The following is a 25,248-nucleotide window of genomic DNA, read 5'->3' as shown; positions in this document are numbered from 1 at the left end:
GAGGTTTTTGACATGCTTGTCATTCACGTCTGAACCAGGGTAGCGAATTACTGCAGGGAATGGACGAAACCGCAAGACATTTGTTTCAACTTGACCAGCTGATTGGCATCGCAGAGAACTGGTTTTGCGATCCAGTTCAGAATAAAAACCGCCGAACAACAGAATGCCACTGAGACCTCTAAAACCACGCACCTTGCGTGGAGTGGATTTGGCGAGTGCATCGATATGCTTCACGCCATTCGGGTATGCAGCTGGCAGAAGAGAGCACCGATCCAAAGGAAATCAGCTCGAGGTGACATTGAATAATAGCAGAGGATGGTTTCGATCCATCGACCTCTGGGTTATGGGCCCAGCACGCTCCCGCTGCGCCACTCTGCTGCCACGCTCTGAGCCCTGTCCACAGAGCGATTCAGCTTTTCATCTGGCACGCGGCTCGCACGTTCGAGACTGATGTCAAAGACCTCCGCTGCTGTCGTGTGATATGCTGTTTCGCAGACGTACGGAGGCTGTGTAAATAGAAACGTTTTTACTAAATTCCCACATTCTGTTGGTCGAACTGTGATTTCACACTGAATGTGTGAAATCACATGTGTCGCAGCGCAGACGGAGGCCATGCGGCCCACCTTCGCTCTGCTGGTTCTATACTTCAGTCAACGTGTGTCTATTCGTTTCATTCTCTCGCATTCTCAGCGTAAATCTGCACATCTGAACGTGACCACCGAATTCCCTTTTGTGTTCATTGAATCTTCCTCTTTGTCAATGTCCGACAGGGACTTACTGACACTAACCACTCCCTGTACGAAAACGTTCTTCCTCCTGTCATTTTTACTTGTTTTCCTGGTGACCTTAAAATTCTGCCGAATCGTTGTGGACCTTTCAGGTGTGGGAACATTTTCACAACATTATTTCCTGTTTCTAGGTCCCTCATGACTTGGAAAACTTCGGTTCTCCGAGGAGAGCTGTCCCAATTCTCCAATCTACCTTCATTGCTGACATTCCCCAAACACCGCACAGCTCACGTCAACCTGTTCGACACGACATCCAACCATTTCACTTCCCTGTTTTCTGCCTTGTCCGTACTCCAGACAGGCCAACCTCGTTTCACCAAGGTGCTTTTTGAGAAAATTAATCAGGCAGTTTTGCACAAGTCAAGTTTTAGAAAAACCTCGGGCTCGTCCGGGATTTGAACGCGGGACCTCTCGCAACTCATCACAGTACGGCACCCAAAGCGAGAATCATACGCCTAGACCAACGAGCCAGAGAGCCGGCCCGCGATAGATGCCCCACACCGCTTGAGTGACCTGAGACGTGCTCACTATGAAATACATTTGAGATTGCTCGAAGAATTGCTAGCGGCAAAGAGTTTCTCGAACAGCTGCTTCTCATTCAGTCTCCCTGCTGCTGTTTGTCACGACCCCAGGAACCGGGCTCTCTCCACTGGCAGACAATTCAAACATTTTGTTTTGAAATTTTTCTATGACACCCCGAGCGGCCAGTGACAAGCATTACCCTCCTCACCATGGGATACAGAGAACAGGAGAAGACCACGCAGATCTCCACAAGTGTATCAACTCGACTGTGCACATTGGGCCAGTATATCACTGTGAAATATTTATGTCCAAGCCTTTTTTCGGAAGCAGATGAGAAGGCGAGGTGCAGAACAGAGCGCAGTTATAAGGGAAAGCTGCTAAAGACGACATTGAGTGAATAGGAGAGAGTGGGTTATGGTCCCAACACGCACCCGTTGTGCCGGGGTTACACTTCGGGTCCACTCTTCCTTCACTCGCAACACCCCACACCCACCTCCCATAGTGCCAAGTCGCTTTCGCCTGAAACTGCCGAATGTGCAACACCTGCCCATTTACCGGCTCCCTCCTGAATATCCAAGGGCTCAAACATACCTGCCAGGTGAAGCAGCACTTTTGCCACAACCTAGTCCACTGCATTCGCTGCTCACAGTGTCGTTTCCCCAATGTAGCATGAAGCATAAACTGGGTGACTGCTTCGCAGAACATCCCGGTTCTGCCCGCAGGAAAAAGGCCCTGACCTGGCGGTTGTCTGCCACTTTAACACATCACCCTGTTCCCTGACCAACATCTCTGTCTCAGGCTTGCAGCAGTGTTCTAGCTCCAGATGAAAGAACAACAACTCATTTTCCACTTGGAGACCTTACAGCCCTCCGGTCTTCAATATCGAGTTCCAGAACTTTAGGGCCTGAACTCCCCCATGTCCTTGACCCCTACCACACAAACGACTCCTTGTTATCACCTCGTCGGCTATGACAGACTACGTATTGTTAGCCACTAACAGTCTCCATGAGCAGCTATTCGCCCTCTCACGCGGATCGTTATTCACTCCTACGTCCTTCCTATTGTTCTCTCTCTCTGAGCTGGCGGCAAACACAGCAATGTACATTGGAGACTCTGAGCCAGCTGAAAGTTGCTCAGTGTGAAGTACATTCCACATTGCTCCAAGAATTGCAAGCAGCAAAGCGTTTCCAGAACTTCTGCTTGTCATTCTGTCCCCGGGGCGATGATGTTTGTCTCATCCCCAGGAACTGGACTATCTCCACTGCTCGATAATTAAACCAATTTATTTCTACTTGCACGTTGTTCTGGGGTGGGGTGGGGCGGGGTGTAGGGTGGGGGCGGGTAGAGTCTCTCTCTCTCTCTCTCTCACTCTCTGAAACCCTTGGGGTGAGAGGTGTCAGTTGCATTAATGCGGGGAACATGAACAACTTTGATTGTGAACTTTCTCCAAAGGTCTGTTATCTGAGAGATGGAAAGATGCTGTGCTGGAAGGACAGAAAGAAATGGACACCGAGGACTCTTCGCCCAGGTAAATTCACATTGTTGTGCAGCCTTCTTGGTGTTCAGAAATCGTCTTCACGCAGCAATCTTACGGAAAGTCTATAGCAAAGTGGGCATCGCTTTCTTTGTTGCTACCGCGCAGCAGTTAACATCTGAGCCCCAAGTGTCCCAGATGAAGAGAATCCGAGTGAAACCTTCACTCACTGAGAGTCCTCCCCACGGCCCTGAGCTGAGGGACTGCAGGCAGTCCAACACGGAAGGGACGGGTAAAAATGAACCAGTTTTGCTCCCTCAGCCTCCCTGTCCCAGAGACAGGCAGTGGGACGCCATAAACACGTAGCACCATTCTCGCGTAGACACAAGCCGTTCAACCCATCGAATCCACGCCGATTGCCTGTCTCTCTCTCTCTGAGGTTATTCACAATCGGTGGGATCCGTCCTAATCGTGGGGGAACTGTGTCTGAGTCGTGATGAGGTTTTTGACATGCTTGTCATTCACGTCTGAACCAGGGTAGCGAATTACTGCAGGGAATGGACGAAACCGCAAGACATTTGTTTCAACTTGACCAGCTGATTGGCATCGCAGAGAACTGGTTTTGCGATCCAGTTCAGAATAAAAACCGCCGAACAACAGAATGCCACTGAGACCTCTAAAACCACGCACCTTGCGTGGAGTGGATTTGGCGAGTGCATCGATATGCTTCACGCCATTCGGGTATGCAGCTGGCAGAAGAGAGCACCGATCCAAAGGAAATCAGCTCGAGGTGACATTGAATAATAGCAGAGGATGGTTTCGATCCATCGACCTCTGGGTTATGGGCCCAGCACGCTCCCGCTGCGCCACTCTGCTGCCACGCTCTGAGCCCTGTCCACAGAGCGATTCAGCTTTTCATCTGGCACGCGGCTCGCACGTTCGAGACTGATGTCAAAGACCTCCGCTGCTGTCGTGTGATATGCTGTTTCGCAGACGTACGGAGGCTGTGTAAATAGAAACGTTTTTACTAAATTCCCACATTCTGTTGGTCGAACTGTGATTTCACACTGAATGTGTGAAATCACATGTGTCGCAGCGCAGACGGAGGCCATGCGGCCCACCTTCGCTCTGCTGGTTCTATACTTCAGTCAACGTGTGTCTATTCGTTTCATTCTCTCGCATTCTCAGCGTAAATCTGCACATCTGAACGTGACCACCGAATTCCCTTTTGTGTTCATTGAATCTTCCTCTTTGTCAATGTCCGACAGGGACTTACTGACACTAACCACTCCCTGTACGAAAACGTTCTTCCTCCTGTCATTTTTACTTGTTTTCCTGGTGACCTTAAAATTCTGCCGAATCGTTGTGGACCTTTCAGGTGTGGGAACATTTTCACAACATTATTTCCTGTTTCTAGGTCCCTCATGACTTGGAAAACTTCGGTTCTCCGAGGAGAGCTGTCCCAATTCTCCAATCTACCTTCATTGCTGACATTCCCCAAACACCGCACAGCTCACGTCAACCTGTTCGACACGACATCCAACCATTTCACTTCCCTGTTTTCTGCCTTGTCCGTACTCCAGACAGGCCAACCTCGTTTCACCAAGGTGCTTTTTGAGAAAATTAATCAGGCAGTTTTGCACAGGTCACGTTAAAAGAACTCGGGCTCGTCCGGGATTTGAACGCGGGACCTCTCGCAACTCATCACAGTACGGCACCCAAAGCGAGAATCATACGCCTAGACCAACGAGCCAGAGAGCCGGGCAACAGCGGATGCCGCACACCGCTTGAGTGACCTGAGACGTGCTCACTATGAAATACCTTTGAGATTGCTCTAAGAATTGCTAGCGGCAAAGAGTTTCTCGAACAGCTGCTTCTCATTCAGTCTCCCTGCTGCTGTTTGTCACGACCCCAGGAACCGGGCTCTCTCCACTGGCAGATAATTCAAACATTTTGTTTTGAAACTTTTCTATGACACCCGAGCGGCCAGTGACAAGCATTACCCTCCTCACCATGGGATACAGGGAACAGGAGAAGACCACGCAGATCTCCACAAGTGTATCAACTCGACTGTGCACATTGGGCTAGTATATCACTGTGAAATATTTATGTCCAAGCTTTTTTCGGAAGCAGATGAGAAGGCGAGGTGCAGAACAGAGCGCAGTTATAAGGGAAAGCTGCTAAAGACGACATTGAGTGAATAGGAGAGAGTGGGTTATGGTCCCAACACGCACCCGTTGTGCCGGGGGTTACACTTCGGGTCCACTCTTCCTTCACTCGCAACACCCCACACCCACCTCCCATAGTGCCAAGTCGCTTTCGCCTGAAACCGCCGAATGTGTAACACCTGCCCATTTACCGGCTCCCTCCTGAATATCCAAGGGCTCAAACATACCTGCCAGGTGAAGCAGCACTTTTGCCACAACCTAGTCCACTGCATTCGCTGCTCACAGTGTCGTTTCCCCAATGTAGCATGAAGCATAAACTGGGTGACTGCTTCGCAGAACATCCCGGTTCTGCCCGCAGGAAAAAGGCCCTGACCTGGCGGTTGTCTGCCACTTTAACACATCACCCTGTTCCCTGACCAACATCTCTGTCTCAGGCTTGCAGCGGTGTTCTAGCTCCAGATGAAAGAACAACAACTCATTTTCCACTTGGAGACCTTACAGCCCTCCGGTCTTCAATATCGAGTTCCAGAACTTTAGGGCCTGAACTCCCCCATGTCCTTGACCCCTACCACACAAACGACTCCTTGTTATCACCTCGTCGGCTATGACAGACTACGTATTGTTAGCCACTAACAGTCTCCATGAGCAGCTATTCGCCCTCTCACGCGGATCGTTATTCACTCCTACGTCCTTCCTATTGTTCTCTCTCTCTGAGCTGGCGGCAAACACAGCAATGTACATTGGAGACTCTGAGCCAGCTGAAAGTTGCTCAGTGTGAAGTACATTCCACATTGCTCCAAGAATTGCAAGCAGCAAAGCGTTTCCAGAACTTCTGCTTGTCATTCTGTCCCCGGGGCGATGATGTTTGTCTCATCCCCAGGAACTGGACTATCTCCACTGCTCGATAATTAAACCAATTTATTTCTACTTGCACGTTGTTCTGGGGTGGGGTGGGGCGGGGTGTAGGGTGGGGGCGGGTAGAGTCTCTCTCTCTCTCTCTCTCACTCTCTGAAACCCTTGGGGTGAGAGGTGTCAGTTGCATTAATGCGGGGAACATGAACAACTTTGATTGTGAACTTTCTCCAAAGGTCTGTTATCTGAGAGATGGAAAGATGCTGTGCTGGAAGGACAGAAAGAAATGGACACCGAGGACTCTTCGCCCAGGTAAATTCACATTGTTGTGCAGCCTTCTTGGTGTTCAGAAATCGTCTTCACGCAGCAATCTTACGGAAAGTCTATAGCAAAGTGGGCATCGCTTTCTTTGTTGCTACCGCGCAGCAGTTAACATCTGAGCCCCAAGTGTCCCAGATGAAGAGAATCCGAGTGAAACCTTCACTCACTGAGAGTCCTCCCCACGGCCCTGAGCTGAGGGACTGCAGGCAGTCCAACACGGAAGGGACGGGTAAAAATGAACCAGTTTTGCTCCCTCAGCCTCCCTGTCCCAGAGACAGGCAGTGGGACGCCATAAACACGTAGCACCATTCTCGCGTAGACACAAGCCGTTCAACCCATCGAATCCACGCCGATTGCCTGTCTCTCTCTCTCTGAGGTTATTCACAATCGGTGGGATCCGTCCTAATCGTGGGGGAACTGTGTCTGAGTCGTGATGAGGTTTTTGACATGCTTGTCATTCACGTCTGAACCAGGGTAGCGAATTACTGCAGGGAATGGACGAAACCGCAAGACATTTGTTTCAACTTGACCAGCTGATTGGCATCGCAGAGAACTGGTTTTGCGATCCAGTTCAGAATAAAAACCGCCGAACAACAGAATGCCACTGAGACCTCTAAAACCACGCACCTTGCGTGGAGTGGATTTGGCGAGTGCATCGATATGCTTCACGCCATTCGGGTATGCAGCTGGCAGAAGAGAGCACCGATCCAAAGGAAATCAGCTCGAGGTGACATTGAATAATAGCAGAGGATGGTTTCGATCCATCGACCTCTGGGTTATGGGCCCAGCACGCTCCCGCTGCGCCACTCTGCTGCCACGCTCTGAGCCCTGTCCACAGAGCGATTCAGCTTTTCATCTGGCACGCGGCTCGCACGTTCGAGACTGATGTCAAAGACCTCCGCTGCTGTCGTGTGATATGCTGTTTCGCAGACGTACGGAGGCTGTGTAAATAGAAACGTTTTTACTAAATTCCCACATTCTGTTGGTCGAACTGTGATTTCACACTGAATGTGTGAAATCACATGTGTCGCAGCGCAGACGGAGGCCATGCGGCCCACCTTCGCTCTGCTGGTTCTATACTTCAGTCAACGTGTGTCTATTCGTTTCATTCTCTCGCATTCTCAGCGTAAATCTGCACATCTGAACGTGACCACCGAATTCCCTTTTGTGTTCATTGAATCTTCCTCTTTGTCAATGTCCGACAGGGACTTACTGACACTAACCACTCCCTGTACGAAAACGTTCTTCCTCCTGTCATTTTTACTTGTTTTCCTGGTGACCTTAAAATTCTGCCGAATCGTTGTGGACCTTTCAGGTGTGGGAACATTTTCACAACATTATTTCCTGTTTCTAGGTCCCTCATGACTTGGAAAACTTCGGTTCTCCGAGGAGAGCTGTCCCAATTTTCCAATCTACCTTCATTGCTGACATTCCCCAAACACCGCACAGCTCACGTCAACCTGTTCGACACGACATCCAACCATTTCACTTCCCTGTTTTCTGCCTTGTCCGTACTCCAGACAGGCCAACCTCGTTTCACCAAGGTGCTTTTTGAGAAAATTAATCAGGCAGTTTTGCACAAGTCAAGTTTTAGAAAAACCTCGGGCTCGTCCGGGATTTGAACCGGGACCTCTCGCAACTCATCACAGTACGGCACCCAAAGCGAGAATCATACGCCTAGACCAACGAGCCAGAGAGCCGGCCCGCGATAGATGCCCCACACCGCTTGAGTGACCTGAGACGTGCTCACTATGAAATACATTTGAGATTGCTCTAAGAATTGCTAGCGGCAAAGAGTTTCTCGAACAGCTGCTTCTCATTCAGTCTCCCTGCTGCTGTTTGTCACGTCCCCAGGAACCGGGCTCTCTCCACTGGCAGACAATTCAAACATTTTGTTTTGAAATTTTTCTATGACACCCGAGCGGCCAGTGACAAGCATTACCCTCCTCACCATGGGATACAGAGAACAGGAGAAGACCACGCAGATCTCCACAAGTGTATCAACTCGACTGTGCACATTGGGCCAGTATATCACTGTGAAATATTTATGTCCAAGCCTTTTTTCGGAAGCAGATGAGAAGGCGAGGTGCAGAACAGAGCGCAGTTATAAGGGAAAGCTGCTAAAGACGACATTGAGTGAATAGGAGAGAGTGGGTTATGGTCCCAACACGCACCCGTTGTGCCGGGGGTTACACTTCGGGTCCACTCTTCCTTCACTCGCAACACCCCACACCCACCTCCCATAGTGCCAAGTCGCTTTCGCCTGAAACTGCCGAATGTGCAACACCTGCCCATTTACCGGCTCCCTCCTGAATATCCAAGGGCTCAAACATACCTCCCAGGTGAAGCAGCACTTTTGCCACAACCTAGTCCACTGCATTCGCTGCTCACAGTGTCGTTTCCCCAATGTAGCATGAAGCATAAACTGGGTGACTGCTTCGCAGAACATCCCGGTTCTGCCCGCAGGAAAAAGGCCCTGACCTGGCGGTTGTCTGCCACTTTAACACATCACCCTGTTCCCTGACCAACATCTCTGTCTCAGGCTTGCAGCAGTGTTCTAGCTCCAGATGAAAGAACAACAACTCATTTTCCACTTGGAGACCTTACAGCCCTCCGGTCTTCAATATCGAGTTCCAGAACTTTAGGGCCTGAACTCCCCCATGTCCTTGACCCCTACCACACAAACGACTCCTTGTTATCACCTCGTCGGCTATGACAGACTACGTATTGTTAGCCACTAACAGTCTCCATGAGCAGCTATTCGCCCTCTCACGCGGATCGTTATTCACTCCTACGTCCTTCCTATTGTTCTCTCTCTCTGAGCTGGCGGCAAACACAGCAATGTACATTGGAGACTCTGAGCCAGCTGAAAGTTGCTCAGTGTGAAGTACATTCCACATTGCTCCAAGAATTGCAAGCAGCAAAGCGTTTCCAGAACTTCTGCTTGTCATTCTGTCCCCGGGGCGATGATGTTTGTCTCATCCCCAGGAACTGGACTATCTCCACTGCTCGATAATTAAACCAATTTATTTCTACTTGCACGTTGTTCTGGGGTGGGGTGGGGCGGGGTGTAGGGTGGGGGCGGGTAGAGTCTCTCTCTCTCTCTCTCTCACTCTCTGAAACCCTTGGGGTGAGAGGTGTCAGTTGCATTAATGCGGGGAACATGAACAACTTTGATTGTGAACTTTCTCCAAAGGTCTGTTATCTGAGAGATGGAAAGATGCTGTGCTGGAAGGACAGAAAGAAATGGACACCGAGGACTCTTCGCCCAGGTAAATTCACATTGTTGTGCAGCCTTCTTGGTGTTCAGAAATCGTCTTCACGCAGCAATCTTACGGAAAGTCTATAGCAAAGTGGGCATCGCTTTCTTTGTTGCTACCGCGCAGCAGTTAACATCTGAGCCCCAAGTGTCCCAGATGAAGAGAATCCGAGTGAAACCTTCACTCACTGAGAGTCCTCCCCACGGCCCTGAGCTGAGGGACTGCAGGCAGTCCAACACGGAAGGGACGGGTAAAAATGAACCAGTTTTGCTCCCTCAGCCTCCCTGTCCCAGAGACAGGCAGTGGGACGCCATAAACACGTAGCACCATTCTCGCGTAGACACAAGCCGTTCAACCCATCGAATCCACGCCGATTGCCTGTCTCTCTCTCTCTGAGGTTATTCACAATCGGTGGGATCCGTCCTAATCGTGGGGGAACTGTGTCTGAGTCGTGATGAGGTTTTTGACATGCTTGTCATTCACGTCTGAACCAGGGTAGCGAATTACTGCAGGGAATGGACGAAACCGCAAGACATTTGTTTCAACTTGACCAGCTGATTGGCATCGCAGAGAACTGGTTTTGCGATCCAGTTCAGAATAAAAACCGCCGAACAACAGAATGCCACTGAGACCTCTAAAACCACGCACCTTGCGTGGAGTGGATTTGGCGAGTGCATCGATATGCTTCACGCCATTCGGGTATGCAGCTGGCAGAAGAGAGCACCGATCCAAAGGAAATCAGCTCGAGGTGACATTGAATAATAGCAGAGGATGGTTTCGATCCATCGACCTCTGGGTTATGGGCCCAGCACGCTCCCGCTGCGCCACTCTGCTGCCACGCTCTGAGCCCTGTCCACAGAGCGATTCAGCTTTTCATCTGGCACGCGGCTCGCACGTTCGAGACTGATGTCAAAGACCTCCGCTGCTGTCGTGTGATATGCTGTTTCGCAGACGTACGGAGGCTGTGTAAATAGAAACGTTTTTACTAAATTCCCACATTCTGTTGGTCGAACTGTGATTTCACACTGAATGTGTGAAATCACATGTGTCGCAGCGCAGACGGAGGCCATGCGGCCCACCTTCGCTCTGCTGGTTCTATACTTCAGTCAACGTGTGTCTATTCGTTTCATTCTCTCGCATTCTCAGCGTAAATCTGCACATCTGAACGTGACCACCGAATTCCCTTTTGTGTTCATTGAATCTTCCTCTTTGTCAATGTCCGACAGGGACTTACTGACACTAACCACTCCCTGTACGAAAACGTTCTTCCTCCTGTCATTTTTACTTGTTTTCCTGGTGACCTTAAAATTCTGCCGAATCGTTGTGGACCTTTCAGGTGTGGGAACATTTTCACAACATTATTTCCTGTTTCTAGGTCCCTCATGACTTGGAAAACTTCGGTTCTCCGAGGAGAGCTGTCCCAATTTTCCAATCTACCTTCATTGCTGACATTCCCCAAACACCGCACAGCTCACGTCAACCTGTTCGACACGACATCCAACCATTTCACTTCCCTGTTTTCTGCCTTGTCCGTACTCCAGACAGGCCAACCTCGTTTCACCAAGGTGCTTTTTGAGAAAATTAATCAGGCAGTTTTGCACAAGTCAAGTTTTAGAAAAACCTCGGGCTCGTCCGGGATTTGAACCCGGGACCTCTCGCAACTCATCACAGTACGGCACCCAAAGCGAGAATCATACGCCTAGACCAACGAGCCAGAGAGCCGGCCCGCGATAGATGCCCCACACCGCTTGAGTGACCTGAGACGTGCTCACTATGAAATACATTTGAGATTGCTCTAAGAATTGCTAGCGGCAAAGAGTTTCTCGAACAGCTGCTTCTCATTCAGTCTCCCTGCTGCTGTTTGTCACGTCCCCAGGAACCGGGCTCTCTCCACTGGCAGACAATTCAAACATTTTGTTTTGAAATTTTTCTATGACACCCGAGCGGCCAGTGACAAGCATTACCCTCCTCACCATGGGATACAGAGAACAGGAGAAGACCACGCAGATCTCCACAAGTGTATCAACTCGACTGTGCACATTGGGCCAGTATATCACTGTGAAATATTTATGTCCAAGCCTTTTTTCGGAAGCAGATGAGAAGGCGAGGTGCAGAACAGAGCGCAGTTATAAGGGAAAGCTGCTAAAGACGACATTGAGTGAATAGGAGAGAGTGGGTTATGGTCCCAACACGCACCCGTTGTGCCGGGGGTTACACTTCGGGTCCACTCTTCCTTCACTCGCAACACCCCACACCCACCTCCCATAGTGCCAAGTCGCTTTCGCCTGAAACTGCCGAATGTGCAACACCTGCCCATTTACCGGCTCCCTCCTGAATATCCAAGGGCTCAAACATACCTCCCAGGTGAAGCAGCACTTTTGCCACAACCTAGTCCACTGCATTCGCTGCTCACAGTGTCGTTTCCCCAATGTAGCATGAAGCATAAACTGGGTGACTGCTTCGCAGAACATCCCGGTTCTGCCCGCAGGAAAAAGGCCCTGACCTGGCGGTTGTCTGCCACTTTAACACATCACCCTGTTCCCTGACCAACATCTCTGTCTCAGGCTTGCAGCAGTGTTCTAGCTCCAGATGAAAGAACAACAACTCATTTTCCACTTGGAGACCTTACAGCCCTCCGGTCTTCAATATCGAGTTCCAGAACTTTAGGGCCTGAACTCCCCCATGTCCTTGACCCCTACCACACAAACGACTCCTTGTTATCACCTCGTCGGCTATGACAGACTACGTATTGTTAGCCACTAACAGTCTCCATGAGCAGCTATTCGCCCTCTCACGCGGATCGTTATTCACTCCTACGTCCTTCCTATTGTTCTCTCTCTCTGAGCTGGCGGCAAACACAGCAATGTACATTGGAGACTCTGAGCCAGCTGAAAGTTGCTCAGTGTGAAGTACATTCCACATTGCTCCAAGAATTGCAAGCAGCAAAGCGTTTCCAGAACTTCTGCTTGTCATTCTGTCCCCGGGGCGATGATGTTTGTCTCATCCCCAGGAACTGGACTATCTCCACTGCTCGATAATTAAACCAATTTATTTCTACTTGCACGTTGTTCTGGGGTGGGGTGGGGCGGGGTGTAGGGTGGGGGCGGGTAGAGTCTCTCTCTCTCTCTCTCTCACTCTCTGAAACCCTTGGGGTGAGAGGTGTCAGTTGCATTAATGCGGGGAACATGAACAACTTTGATTGTGAACTTTCTCCAAAGGTCTGTTATCTGAGAGATGGAAAGATGCTGTGCTGGAAGGACAGAAAGAAATGGACACCGAGGACTCTTCGCCCAGGTAAATTCACATTGTTGTGCAGCCTTCTTGGTGTTCAGAAATCGTCTTCACGCAGCAATCTTACGGAAAGTCTATAGCAAAGTGGGCATCGCTTTCTTTGTTGCTACCGCGCAGCAGTTAACATCTGAGCCCCAAGTGTCCCAGATGAAGAGAATCCGAGTGAAACCTTCACTCACTGAGAGTCCTCCCCACGGCCCTGAGCTGAGGGACTGCAGGCAGTCCAACACGGAAGGGACGGGTAAAAATGAACCAGTTTTGCTCCCTCAGCCTCCCTGTCCCAGAGACAGGCAGTGGGACGCCATAAACACGTAGCACCATTCTCGCGTAGACACAAGCCGTTCAACCCATCGAATCCACGCCGATTGCCTGTCTCTCTCTCTCTGAGGTTATTCACAATCGGTGGGATCCGTCCTAATCGTGGGGGAACTGTGTCTGAGTCGTGATGAGGTTTTTGACATGCTTGTCATTCACGTCTGAACCAGGGTAGCGAATTACTGCAGGGAATGGACGAAACCGCAAGACATTTGTTTCAACTTGACCAGCTGATTGGCATCGCAGAGAACTGGTTTTGCGATCCAGTTCAGAATAAAAACCGCCGAACAACAGAATGCCACTGAGACCTCTAAAACCACGCACCTTGCGTGGAGTGGATTTGGCGAGTGCATCGATATGCTTCACGCCATTCGGGTATGCAGCTGGCAGAAGAGAGCACCGATCCAAAGGAAATCAGCTCGAGGTGACATTGAATAATAGCAGAGGATGGTTTCGATCCATCGACCTCTGGGTTATGGGCCCAGCACGCTCCCGCTGCGCCACTCTGCTGCCACGCTCTGAGCCCTGTCCACAGAGCGATTCAGCTTTTCATCTGGCACGCGGCTCGCACGTTCGAGACTGATGTCAAAGACCTCCGCTGCTGTCGTGTGATATGCTGTTTCGCAGACGTACGGAGGCTGTGTAAATAGAAACGTTTTTACTAAATTCCCACATTCTGTTGGTCGAACTGTGATTTCACACTGAATGTGTGAAATCACATGTGTCGCAGCGCAGACGGAGGCCATGCGGCCCACCTTCGCTCTGCTGGTTCTATACTTCAGTCAACGTGTGTCTATTCGTTTCATTCTCTCGCATTCTCAGCGTAAATCTGCACATCTGAACGTGACCACCGAATTCCCTTTTGTGTTCATTGAATCTTCCTCTTTGTCAATGTCCGACAGGGACTTACTGACACTAACCACTCCCTGTACGAAAACGTTCTTCCTCCTGTCATTTTTACTTGTTTTCCTGGTGACCTTAAAATTCTGCCGAATCGTTGTGGACCTTTCAGGTGTGGGAACATTTTCACAACATTATTTCCTGTTTCTAGGTCCCTCATGACTTGGAAAACTTCGGTTCTCCGAGGAGAGCTGTCCCAATTTTCCAATCTACCTTCATTGCTGACATTCCCCAAACACCGCACAGCTCACGTCAACCTGTTCGACACGACATCCAACCATTTCACTTCCCTGTTTTCTGCCTTGTCCGTACTCCAGACAGGCCAACCTCGTTTCACCAAGGTGCTTTTTGAGAAAATTAATCAGGCAGTTTTGCACAAGTCAAGTTTTAGAAAAACCTCGGGCTCGTCCGGGATTTGAACCCGGGACCTCTCGCAACTCATCACAGTACGGCACCCAAAGCGAGAATCATACGCCTAGACCAACGAGCCAGAGAGCCGGCCCGCGATAGATGCCCCACACCGCTTGAGTGACCTGAGACGTGCTCACTATGAAATACATTTGAGATTGCTCTAAGAATTGCTAGCGGCAAAGAGTTTCTCGAACAGCTGCTTCTCATTCAGTCTCCCTGCTGCTGTTTGTCACGTCCCCAGGAACCGGGCTCTCTCCACTGGCAGACAATTCAAACATTTTGTTTTGAAATTTTTCTATGACACCCGAGCGGCCAGTGACAAGCATTACCCTCCTCACCATGGGATACAGAGAACAGGAGAAGACCACGCAGATCTCCACAAGTGTATCAACTCGACTGTGCACATTGGGCCAGTATATCACTGTGAAATATTTATGTCCAAGCCTTTTTTCGGAAGCAGATGAGAAGGCGAGGTGCAGAACAGAGCGCAGTTATAAGGGAAAGCTGCTAAAGACGACATTGAGTGAATAGGAGAGAGTGGGTTATGGTCCCAACACGCACCCGTTGTGCCGGGGTTACACTTCGGGTCCACTCTTCCTTCACTCGCAACACCCCACACCCACCTCCCATAGTGCCAAGTCGCTTTCGCCTGAAACTGCCGAATGTGCAACACCTGCCCATTTACCGGCTCCCTCCTGAATATCCAAGGGCTCAAACATACCTCCCAGGTGAAGCAGCACTTTTGCCACAACCTAGTCCACTGCATTCGCTGCTCACAGTGTCGTTTCCCCAATGTAGCATGAAGCATAAACTGGGTGACTGCTTCGCAGAACATCCCGGTTCTGCCCGCAGGAAAAAGGCCCTGACCTGGCGGTTGTCTGCCACTTTAACACATCACCCTGTTCCCTGACCAACATCTCTGTCTCAGGCTTGCAGCAGTGTTCTAGCTCCAGATGAAAGAACAACAACTCATTTTCCACTTGGAGACCTTACAGCCCTCCGGTCTTCAATATCGAGTTCCAGAACTTTAGGGCCTGAACTCCCCCATGTCCTTGACCCCTACCACACAAACGACTCCTTGTTATCACCTCGTCGGCTATGACAGACTACGTATTGTTAGCCACTAACAGTCTCCATGAGCAGCTATTCGCCCTCTCACGCGGATCGTTATTCACTCCTACGTCCTTCCTATTGTTCTCTCTCTCTGAGCTGGCGGCAAACACAGCAATGTACATTGGAGACTCTGAGCCAGCTGAAAGTTGCTCAGTGTGAAGTACATTCCACATTGCTCCAAGAATTGCAAGCAGCAAAGCGTTTCCAGAACTTCTGCTTGTCATTCTGTCCCCGGGGCGATGATGTTTGTCTCATCCCCAGGAACTGGACTATCTCCACTGCTCGATAATTAAACCAATTTATTTCTACTTGCACGTTGTTCTGGGGTGGGGTGGGGCGGGGTGTAGGGTGGGGGCGGGTAGAGTCTCTCTCTCTCTCTCTCTCACTCTCTGAAACCCTTGGGGTGAGAGGTGTCAGTTGCATTAATGCGGGGAACATGAACAACTTTGATTGTGAACTTTCTCCAAAGGTCTGTTATCTGAGAGATGGAAAGATGCTGTGCTGGAAGGACAGAAAGAAATGGACACCGAGGACTCTTCGCCCAGGTAAATTCACATTGTTGTGCAGCCTTCTTGGTGTTCAGAAATCGTCTTCACGCAGCAATCTTACGGAAAGTCTATAGCAAAGTGGGCATCGCTTTCTTTGTTGCTACCGCGCAGCAGTTAACATCTGAGCCCCAAGTGTCCCAGATGAAGAGAATCCGAGTGAAACCTTCACTCACTGAGAGTCCTCCCCACGGCCCTGAGCTGAGGGACTGCAGGCAGTCCAACACGGAAGGGACGGGTAAAAATGAACCAGTTTTGCTCCCTCAGCCTCCCTGTCCCAGAGACAGGCAGTGGGACGCCATAAACACGTAGCACCATTCTCGCGTAGACACAAGCCGTTCAACCCATCGAATCCACGCCGATTGCCTGTCTCTCTCTCTCTGAGGTTATTCACAATCGGTGGGATCCGTCCTAATCGTGGGGGAACTGTGTCTGAGTCGTGATGAGGTTTTTGACATGCTTGTCATTCACGTCTGAACCAGGGTAGCGAATTACTGCAGGGAATGGACGAAACCGCAAGACATTTGTTTCAACTTGACCAGCTGATTGGCATCGCAGAGAACTGGTTTTGCGATCCAGTTCAGAATAAAAACCGCCGAACAACAGAATGCCACTGAGACCTCTAAAACCACGCACCTTGCGTGGAGTGGATTTGGCGAGTGCATCGATATGCTTCACGCCATTCGGGTATGCAGCTGGCAGAAGAGAGCACCGATCCAAAGGAAATCAGCTCGAGGTGACATTGAATAATAGCAGAGGATGGTTTCGATCCATCGACCTCTGGGTTATGGGCCCAGCACGCTCCCGCTGCGCCACTCTGCTGCCACGCTCTGAGCCCTGTCCACAGAGCGATTCAGCTTTTCATCTGGCACGCGGCTCGCACGTTCGAGACTGATGTCAAAGACCTCCGCTGCTGTCGTGTGATATGCTGTTTCGCAGACGTACGGAGGCTGTGTAAATAGAAACGTTTTTACTAAATTCCCACATTCTGTTGGTCGAACTGTGATTTCACACTGAATGTGTGAAATCACATGTGTCGCAGCGCAGACGGAGGCCATGCGGCCCACCTTCGCTCTGCTGGTTCTATACTTCAGTCAACGTGTGTCTATTCGTTTCATTCTCTCGCATTCTCAGCGTAAATCTGCACATCTGAACGTGACCACCGAATTCCCTTTTGTGTTCATTGAATCTTCCTCTTTGTCAATGTCCGACAGGGACTTACTGACACTAACCACTCCCTGTACGAAAACGTTCTTCCTCCTGTCATTTTTACTTGTTTTCCTGGTGACCTTAAAATTCTGCCGAATCGTTGTGGACCTTTCAGGTGTGGGAACATTTTCACAACATTATTTCCTGTTTCTAGGTCCCTCATGACTTGGAAAACTTCGGTTCTCCGAGGAGAGCTGTCCCAATTTTCCAATCTACCTTCATTGCTGACATTCCCCAAACACCGCACAGCTCACGTCAACCTGTTCGACACGACATCCAACCATTTCACTTCCCTGTTTTCTGCCTTGTCCGTACTCCAGACAGGCCAACCTCGTTTCACCAAGGTGCTTTTTGAGAAAATTAATCAGGCAGTTTTGCACAAGTCAAGTTTTAGAAAAACCTCGGGCTCGTCCGGGATTTGAACCCGGGACCTCTCGCAACTCATCACAGTACGGCACCCAAAGCGAGAATCATACGCCTAGACCAACGAGCCAGAGAGCCGGCCCGCGATAGATGCCCCACACCGCTTGAGTGACCTGAGACGTGCTCACTATGAAATACATTTGAGATTGCTCTAAGAATTGCTAGCGGCAAAGAGTTTCTCGAACAGCTGCTTCTCATTCAGTCTCCCTGCTGCTGTTTGTCACGTCCCCAGGAACCGGGCTCTCTCCACTGGCAGACAATTCAAACATTTTGTTTTGAAATTTTTCTATGACACCCGAGCGGCCAGTGACAAGCATTACCCTCCTCACCATGGGATACAGAGAACAGGAGAAGACCACGCAGATCTCCACAAGTGTATCAACTCGACTGTGCACATTGGGCCAGTATATCACTGTGAAATATTTATGTCCAAGCCTTTTTTCGGAAGCAGATGAGAAGGCGAGGTGCAGAACAGAGCGCAGTTATAAGGGAAAGCTGCTAAAGACGACATTGAGTGAATAGGAGAGAGTGGGTTATGGTCCCAACACGCACCCGTTGTGCCGGGGGTTACACTTCGGGTCCACTCTTCCTTCACTCGCAACACCCCACACCCACCTCCCATAGTGCCAAGTCGCTTTCGCCTGAAACTGCCGAATGTGCAACACCTGCCCATTTACCGGCTCCCTCCTGAATATCCAAGGGCTCAAACATACCTCCCAGGTGAAGCAGCACTTTTGCCACAACCTAGTCCACTGCATTCGCTGCTCACAGTGTCGTTTCCCCAATGTAGCATGAAGCATAAACTGGGTGACTGCTTCGCAGAACATCCCGGTTCTGCCCGCAGGAAAAAGGCCCTGACCTGGCGGTTGTCTGCCACTTTAACACATCACCCTGTTCCCTGACCAACATCTCTGTCTCAGGCTTGCAGCAGTGTTCTAGCTCCAGATGAAAGAACAACAACTCATTTTCCACTTGGAGACCTTACAGCCCTCCGGTCTTCAATATCGAGTTCCAGAACTTTAGGGCCTGAACTCCCCCATGTCCTTGACCCCTACCACACAAACGACTCCTTGTTATCACCTCGTCGGCTATGACAGACTACGTATTGTTAGCCACTAACAGTCTCCATGAGCAGCTATTCGCCCTCTCACGCGGATCGTTATTCACTCCTACGTCCTTCCTATTGTTCTCTCTCTCTGAGCTGGCGGCAAACACAGCAATGTACATTGGAGACTCTGAGCCAGCTGAAAGTTGCTCAGTGTGAAGTACATTCCACATTGCTCCAAGAATTGCAAGCAGCAAAGCGTTTCCAGAACTTCTGCTTGTCATTCTGTCCCCGGGGCGATGATGTTTGTCTCATCCCCAGGAACTGGACTATCTCCACTGCTCGATAATTAAACCAATTTATTTCTACTTGCACGTTGTTCTGGGGTGGGGTGGGGCGGGGTGTAGGGTGGGGGCGGGTAGAGTCTCTCTCTCTCTCTCTCTCACTCTCTGAAACCCTTGGGGTGAGAGGTGTCAGTTGCATTAATGCGGGGAACATGAACAACTTTGATTGTGAACTTTCTCCAAAGGTCTGTTATCTGAGAGATGGAAAGATGCTGTGCTGGAAGGACAGAAAGAAATGGACACCGAGGACTCTTCGCCCAGGTAAATTCACATTGTTGTGCAGCCTTCTTGGTGTTCAGAAATCGTCTTCACGCAGCAATCTTACGGAAAGTCTATAGCAAAGTGGGCATCGCTTTCTTTGTTGCTACCGCGCAGCAGTTAACATCTGAGCCCCAAGTGTCCCAGATGAAGAGAATCCGAGTGAAACCTTCACTCACTGAGAGTCCTCCCCACGGCCCTGAGCTGAGGGACTGCAGGCAGTCCAACACGGAAGGGACGGGTAAAAATGAACCAGTTTTGCTCCCTCAGCCTCCCTGTCCCAGAGACAGGCAGTGGGACGCCATAAACACGTAGCACCATTCTCGCGTAGACACAAGCCGTTCAACCCATCGAATCCACGCCGATTGCCTGTCTCTCTCTCTCTGAGGTTATTCACAATCGGTGGGATCCGTCCTAATCGTGGGGGAACTGTGTCTGAGTCGTGATGAGGTTTTTGACATGCTTGTCATTCACGTCTGAACCAGGGTAGCGAATTACTGCAGGGAATGGACGAAACCGCAAGACATTTGTTTCAACTTGACCAGCTGATTGGCATCGCAGAGAACTGGTTTTGCGATCCAGTTCAGAATAAAAACCGCCGAACAACAGAATGCCACTGAGACCTCTAAAACCACGCACCTTGCGTGGAGTGGATTTGGCGAGTGCATCGATATGCTTCACGCCATTCGGGTATGCAGCTGGCAGAAGAGAGCACCGATCCAAAGGAAATCAGCTCGAGGTGACATTGAATAATAGCAGAGGATGGTTTCGATCCATCGACCTCTGGGTTATGGGCCCAGCACGCTCCCGCTGCGCCACTCTGCTGCCACGCTCTGAGCCCTGTCCACAGAGCGATTCAGCTTTTCATCTGGCACGCGGCTCGCACGTTCGAGACTGATGTCAAAGACCTCCGCTGCTGTCGTGTGATATGCTGTTTCGCAGACGTACGGAGGCTGTGTAAATAGAAACGTTTTTACTAAATTCCCACATTCTGTTGGTCGAACTGTGATTTCACACTGAATGTGTGAAATCACATGTGTCGCAGCGCAGACGGAGGCCATGCGGCCCACCTTCGCTCTGCTGGTTCTATACTTCAGTCAACGTGTGTCTATTCGTTTCATTCTCTCGCATTCTCAGCGTAAATCTGCACATCTGAACGTGACCACCGAATTCCCTTTTGTGTTCATTGAATCTTCCTCTTTGTCAATGTCCGACAGGGACTTACTGACACTAACCACTCCCTGTACGAAAACGTTCTTCCTCCTGTCATTTTTACTTGTTTTCCTGGTGACCTTAAAATTCTGCCGAATCGTTGTGGACCTTTCAGGTGTGGGAACATTTTCACAACATTATTTCCTGTTTCTAGGTCCCTCATGACTTGGAAAACTTCGGTTCTCCGAGGAGAGCTGTCCCAATTTTCCAATCTACCTTCATTGCTGACATTCCCCAAACACCGCACAGCTCACGTCAACCTGTTCGACACGACATCCAACCATTTCACTTCCCTGTTTTCTGCCTTGTCCGTACTCCAGACAGGCCAACCTCGTTTCACCAAGGTGCTTTTTGAGAAAATTAATCAGGCAGTTTTGCACAAGTCAAGTTTTAGAAAAACCTCGGGCTCGTCCGGGATTTGAACCCGGGACCTCTCGCAACTCATCACAGTACGGCACCCAAAGCGAGAATCATACGCCTAGACCAACGAGCCAGAGAGCCGGCCCGCGATAGATGCCCCACACCGCTTGAGTGACCTGAGACGTGCTCACTATGAAATACATTTGAGATTGCTCTAAGAATTGCTAGCGGCAAAGAGTTTCTCGAACAGCTGCTTCTCATTCAGTCTCCCTGCTGCTGTTTGTCACGTCCCCAGGAACCGGGCTCTCTCCACTGGCAGACAATTCAAACATTTTGTTTTGAAATTTTTCTATGACACCCGAGCGGCCAGTGACAAGCATTACCCTCCTCACCATGGGATACAGAGAACAGGAGAAGACCACGCAGATCTCCACAAGTGTATCAACTCGACTGTGCACATTGGGCCAGTATATCACTGTGAAATATTTATGTCCAAGCCTTTTTTCGGAAGCAGATGAGAAGGCGAGGTGCAGAACAGAGCGCAGTTATAAGGGAAAGCTGCTAAAGACGACATTGAGTGAATAGGAGAGAGTGGGTTATGGTCCCAACACGCACCCGTTGTGCCAGGGGTTACACTTCGGGTCCACTCTTCCTTCACTCGCAACACCCCACACCCACCTCCCATAGTGCCAAGTCGCTTTCGCCTGAAACTGCCGAATGTGCAACACCTGCCCATTTACCGGCTCCCTCCTGAATATCCAAGGGCTCAAACATACCTCCCAGGTGAAGCAGCACTTTTGCCACAACCTAGTCCACTGCATTCGCTGCTCACAGTGTCGTTTCCCCAATGTAGCATGAAGCATAAACTGGGTGACTGCTTCGCAGAACATCCCGGTTCTGCCCGCAGGAAAAAGGCCCTGACCTGGCGGTTGTCTGCCACTTTAACACATCACCCTGTTCCCTGACCAACATCTCTGTCTCAGGCTTGCAGCAGTGTTCTAGCTCCAGATGAAAGAACAACAACTCATTTTCCACTTGGAGACCTTACAGCCCTCCGGTCTTCAATATCGAGTTCCAGAACTTTAGGGCCTGAACTCCCCCATGTCCTTGACCCCTACCACACAAACGACTCCTTGTTATCACCTCGTCGGCTATGACAGACTACGTATTGTTAGCCACTAACAGTCTCCATGAGCAGCTATTCGCCCTCTCACGCGGATCGTTATTCACTCCTACGTCCTTCCTATTGTTCTCTCTCTCTGAGCTGGCGGCAAACACAGCAATGTACATTGGAGACTCTGAGCCAGCTGAAAGTTGCTCAGTGTGAAGTACATTCCACATTGCTCCAAGAATTGCAAGCAGCAAAGCGTTTCCAGAACTTCTGCTTGTCATTCTGTCCCCGGGGCGATGATGTTTGTCTCATCCCCAGGAACTGGACTATCTCCACTGCTCGATAATTAAACCAATTTATTTCTACTTGCACGTTGTTCTGGGGTGGGGTGGGGGGGGGGTGTAGGGTGGGGGCGGGTAGAGTCTCTCTCTCTCTCTCTCTCACTCTCTGAAACCCTTGGGGTGAGAGGTGTCAGTTGCATTAATGCGGGGAACATGAACAACTTTGATTGTGAACTTTCTCCAAAGGTCTGTTATCTGAGAGATGGAAAGATGCTGTGCTGGAAGGACAGAAAGAAATGGACACCGAGGACTCTTCGCCCAGGTAAATTCACATTGTTGTGCAGCCTTCTTGGTGTTCAGAAATCGTCTTCACGCAGCAATCTTACGGAAAGTCTATAGCAAAGTGGGCATCGCTTTCTTTGTTGCTACCGCGCAGCAGTTAACATCTGAGCCCCAAGTGTCCCAGATGAAGAGAATCCGAGTGAAACCTTCACTCACTGAGAGTCCTCCCCACGGCCCTGAGCTGAGGGACTGCAGGCAGTCCAACACGGAAGGGACGGGTAAAAATGAACCAGTTTTGCTCCCTCAGCCTCCCTGTCCCAGAGACAGGCAGTGGGACGCCATAAACACGTAGCACCATTCTCGCGTAGACACAAGCCGTTCAACCCATCGAATCCACGCCGATTGCCTGTCTCTCTCTCTCTGAGGTTATTCACAATCGGTGGGATCCGTCCTAATCGTGGGGGAACTGTGTCTGAGTCGTGATGAGGTTTTTGACATGCTTGTCATTCACGTCTGAACCAGGGTAGCGAATTACTGCAGGGAATGGACGAAACCGCAAGACATTTGTTTCAACTTGACCAGCTGATTGGCATCGCAGAGAACTGGTTTTGCGATCCAGTTCAGAATAAAAACCGCCGAACAACAGAATGCCACTGAGACCTCTAAAACCACGCACCTTGCGTGGAGTGGATTTGGCGAGTGCATCGATATGCTTCACGCCATTCGGGTATGCAGCTGGCAGAAGAGAGCACCGATCCAAAGGAAATCAGCTCGAGGTGACATTGAATAATAGCAGAGGATGGTTTCGATCCATCGACCTCTGGGTTATGGGCCCAGCACGCTCCCGCTGCGCCACTCTGCTGCCACGCTCTGAGCCCTGTCCACAGAGCGATTCAGCTTTTCATCTGGCACGCGGCTCGCACGTTCGAGACTGATGTCAAAGACCTCCGCTGCTGTCGTGTGATATGCTGTTTCGCAGACGTACGGAGGCTGTGTAAATAGAAACGTTTTACTAAATTCCCACATTCTGTTGGTCGAACTGTGATTTCACACTGAATGTGTGAAATCACATGTGTCGCAGCGCAGACGGAGGCCATGCGGCCCACCTTCGCTCTGCTGGTTCTATACTTCAGTCAACGTGTGTCTATTCGTTTCATTCTCTCGCATTCTCAGCGTAAATCTGCACATCTGAACGTGACCACCGAATTCCCTTTTGTGTTCATTGAATCTTCCTCTTTGTCAATGTCCGACAGGGACTTACTGACACTAACCACTCCCTGTACGAAAACGTTCTTCCTCCTGTCATTTTTACTTGTTTTCCTGGTGACCTTAAAATTCTGCCGAATCGTTGTGGACCTTTCAGGTGTGGGAACATTTTCACAACATTATTTCCTGTTTCTAGGTCCCTCATGACTTGGAAAACTTCGGTTCTCCGAGGAGAGCTGTCCCAATTTTCCAATCTACCTTCATTGCTGACATTCCCCAAACACCGCACAGCTCACGTCAACCTGTTCGACACGACATCCAACCATTTCACTTCCCTGTTTTCTGCCTTGTCCGTACTCCAGACAGGCCAACCTCGTTTCACCAAGGTGCTTTTTGAGAAAATTAATCAGGCAGTTTTGCACAAGTCAAGTTTAGAAAAACCTCGGGCTCGTCCGGGATTTGAACCCGGGACCTCTCGCAACTCATCACAGTACGGCACCCAAAGCGAGAATCATACGCCTAGACCAACGAGCCAGAGAGCCGGCCCGCGATAGATGCCCCACACCGCTTGAGTGACCTGAGACGTGCTCACTATGAAATACATTTGAGATTGCTCTAAGAATTGCTAGCGGCAAAGAGTTTCTCGAACAGCTGCTTCTCATTCAGTCTCCCTGCTGCTGTTTGTCACGTCCCCAGGAACCGGGCTCTCTCCACTGGCAGACAATTCAAACATTTTGTTTTGAAATTTTTCTATGACACCCGAGCGGCCAGTGACAAGCATTACCCTCCTCACCATGGGATACAGAGAACAGGAGAAGACCACGCAGATCTCCACAAGTGTATCAACTCGACTGTGCACATTGGGCCAGTATATCACTGTGAAATATTTATGTCCAAGCCTTTTTTCGGAAGCAGATGAGAAGGCGAGGTGCAGAACAGAGCGCAGTTATAAGGGAAAGCTGCTAAAGACGACATTGAGTGAATAGGAGAGAGTGGGTTATGGTCCCAACACGCACCCGTTGTGCCGGGGTTACACTTCGGGTCCACTCTTCCTTCACTCGCAACACCCCACACCCACCTCCCATAGTGCCAAGTCGCTTTCGCCTGAAACTGCCGAATGTGCAACACCTGCCCATTTACCGGCTCCCTCCTGAATATCCAAGGGCTCAAACATACCTCCCAGGTGAAGCAGCACTTTTGCCACAACCTAGTCCACTGCATTCGCTGCTCACAGTGTCGTTTCCCCAATGTAGCATGAAGCATAAACTGGGTGACTGCTTCGCAGAACATCCCGGTTCTGCCCGCAGGAAAAAGGCCCTGACCTGGCGGTTGTCTGCCACTTTAACACATCACCCTGTTCCCTGACCAACATCTCTGTCTCAGGCTTGCAGCAGTGTTCTAGCTCCAGATGAAAGAACAACAACTCATTTTCCACTTGGAGACCTTACAGCCCTCCGGTCTTCAATATCGAGTTCCAGAACTTTAGGGCCTGAACTCCCCCATGTCCTTGACCCCTACCACACAAACGACTCCTTGTTATCACCTCGTCGGCTATGA

At 50.2% G+C, this 25,248-nt stretch overlaps 8 non-coding genes across 8 annotated transcripts; all 8 read right to left on the bottom strand.

Annotated features, from left to right (window-relative positions):
* Nucleotides 1-306: 306 nt before the first annotated feature.
* Nucleotides 307-378, bottom strand: trnam-cau (transfer RNA methionine (anticodon CAU)). Its single transcript has one exon. It is a non-coding gene; the product is annotated as a tRNA-Met (tRNA).
* Nucleotides 379-3,588: 3,210 nt separating this feature from the next.
* On the bottom strand, nucleotides 3,589-3,660 carry trnam-cau (transfer RNA methionine (anticodon CAU)). The gene has a single exon. It is a non-coding gene; the product is annotated as a tRNA-Met (tRNA).
* A 3,206-nt stretch (nucleotides 3,661-6,866) lies between these two features.
* trnam-cau (transfer RNA methionine (anticodon CAU)) lies at nucleotides 6,867-6,938 on the bottom strand. The gene has a single exon. It is a non-coding gene; the product is annotated as a tRNA-Met (tRNA).
* Nucleotides 6,939-10,147: 3,209 nt separating this feature from the next.
* Nucleotides 10,148-10,219, bottom strand: trnam-cau (transfer RNA methionine (anticodon CAU)). The gene has a single exon. It is a non-coding gene; the product is annotated as a tRNA-Met (tRNA).
* Nucleotides 10,220-13,429: 3,210 nt separating this feature from the next.
* trnam-cau (transfer RNA methionine (anticodon CAU)) lies at nucleotides 13,430-13,501 on the bottom strand. The gene has a single exon. It is a non-coding gene; the product is annotated as a tRNA-Met (tRNA).
* A 3,209-nt stretch (nucleotides 13,502-16,710) lies between these two features.
* Nucleotides 16,711-16,782, bottom strand: trnam-cau (transfer RNA methionine (anticodon CAU)). Its single transcript has one exon. It is a non-coding gene; the product is annotated as a tRNA-Met (tRNA).
* Nucleotides 16,783-19,992: 3,210 nt separating this feature from the next.
* On the bottom strand, nucleotides 19,993-20,064 carry trnam-cau (transfer RNA methionine (anticodon CAU)). The gene has a single exon. It is a non-coding gene; the product is annotated as a tRNA-Met (tRNA).
* A 3,211-nt stretch (nucleotides 20,065-23,275) lies between these two features.
* On the bottom strand, nucleotides 23,276-23,347 carry trnam-cau (transfer RNA methionine (anticodon CAU)). The gene has a single exon. It is a non-coding gene; the product is annotated as a tRNA-Met (tRNA).
* Nucleotides 23,348-25,248: the final 1,901 nt, after the last annotated feature.

This window comes from Hemiscyllium ocellatum, unplaced genomic scaffold (genome assembly GCF_020745735.1).
Source record: "Hemiscyllium ocellatum isolate sHemOce1 unplaced genomic scaffold, sHemOce1.pat.X.cur. scaffold_1613_pat_ctg1, whole genome shotgun sequence".
Taxonomy (NCBI): Eukaryota; Metazoa; Chordata; class Chondrichthyes; order Orectolobiformes; family Hemiscylliidae; genus Hemiscyllium; species Hemiscyllium ocellatum.
The sequence above is the reverse complement of the archived record's forward strand: the minus strand, read 5'-3'. Positions and strand labels throughout refer to the sequence as shown.